This window comes from Triticum dicoccoides, chromosome 2B, assembly GCF_002162155.2.
Source record: "Triticum dicoccoides isolate Atlit2015 ecotype Zavitan chromosome 2B, WEW_v2.0, whole genome shotgun sequence".
Lineage (NCBI taxonomy): Eukaryota > Viridiplantae > Streptophyta > Magnoliopsida > Poales > Poaceae > Triticum > Triticum dicoccoides.
Window position 1 is genome coordinate 356,087,431 of NC_041383.1, and position 1,890 is coordinate 356,089,320.

The window sequence follows — 1,890 nt, forward strand, 5'->3', positions numbered from 1 at the left end:
GAGATGTTCCAGGAGTTGAAGTTAATATTTCAAGCAAATACCCGATTTGAGAGATATGAAGTCTCCAACAAGTTCTATAGCTAAAATATGGAGGAGAATTGCTCAACTAGTGAGCATATGCTCATATTGTCTGGGTACTACAATCACTTGAATCAAGTGGGAGTTAATCTTCCAAATAAGATAGTGATTGACACAGTTCTCTAGTCACCATCACCAAGTTAGTAGAACTTCGTGATGAACTATAGTATGCAAAGGATGACGAAAACGATTCCCGAGCTCTTCGTGATGTTGAAATCAACAAAGGTAGAAATCAAGAAAGAGCATCAAGTGTTGATGATTGACTAGACCACTAGTTTCAAGAAAAGGGCAAAGGGAAAGAAAGGGAACTTCAAGTAGAATGACAAGCAAGTTGTCACTCCCGCGAAGAAGCCGAAAGCTGGACCAAAGTGATGTGGAGCATCCCTCGCTCATCCCCATGGACTTTACTACAACTCGTCAAGCACCTCGAGGACCGATGACAAGAGCACGTGCACGCACCGTCAAACCCGAGGTTAACTCATTCCGCTTCGAGTTTCATTCGGATTCACTCGAGAGTTGGATTCTACCTCAAATGGAAACTCTATGCACTTGTAGGTACCAAGAAGAGAACCGTGAAGAGGCGGTGACAGAGACACATGCACCTATGGTGAAGGAGAAGGAAGAAGGACGCGCGAGCCGTGAAGCAAGAGTGGTCGTGGACCACCCCGGGTGCCCGGTCACAAATACCCCTGGGTGCCCGGCCACCAGCCGCCGGCTGGCCAAGGCCCTGGCCACCCCGGGTGCCCGGCCAGGAGGCCCCGGGTGCCCGGCCCTGCACGCCTGGGCGCTGGAGCTGCCCACCCCGGGTGCCCGGGTGCCCGGCCCCTTCCAGCACCACTCTGGGTGCCCGGGACATCACCCTCGGGTGCCCGACCTCCTCTGGGGCGCGGCCCAGCCCCCCCACCGGGTGCCCGGGCTCTCAACCCCCGGGTGCCCGACCCTCTACAGCGCCCCGGCCAAGGCTCCCTGACCGGCCCGGGGTGCCCGTCCTACACCGCGCAAGGCACCAGCCCTGCCTCGGGTGCCCGGCCGGTTGGACCCCGGGTGCCCGCACCTCTCCGAGGGCCTGCGTGCCTCTTTGGGTTTTTACCCTTGTATCCCCCCTTCTCCTCTTATTGGGTCCCTAGACTATATATACCCCTTCCCTAGCTCATTTACAGGATAGAAAAGTATTTGATAAACATTTGTGAGCTTTGCTCCATGGATCCACTCCAGTAGGAGATCAAGACCTCCTCCTTGGGGAAGGATCCCCATCATAGGATCATCAAGCCCTCATCTCCTTCATAGGATTTGGGATGAACTCTACCATGTATCTTATTTCCCTTTGATTGTTCATGTACCTTGTGGATCTTGTGTGTTTGTTGGTCTAGTGGATGTGTGATTTGGACTTGTTCTTGAGTGTTCCTCTTGTTTTACCTCTTGTGTTCATCTTGTTCTTGGGGATTCCCCCTCCAATTCGTGAAAGATCTTCACTTAGGGTTCCACCATACAATATCTTGGTATCATGAGCCATGGTTTCTAATGAAATTGGATCCCCCCATCTTGTTCTCTAGCCTAATTTTGTTGTGTTCTTCCCCAATTTCGAAAACTCCCTACCAAAAATAGCCCCAATTTTTTTTGTGATTTGTTGGTTTGATGAGATTTTGTTGGATTTGATCCATGGATTTGCTTGGTTTCAAGTGGATCTAGCATTCCCCCATCCATCTCCACCTTTCCCTCCACGAAATCCACCAAATTTTTGCACTTTCCCATGAATTTCCGCCCAAATCCGTCAACCCCGGGCACCCGGACCTCAAACCCCGGGCACCCGGA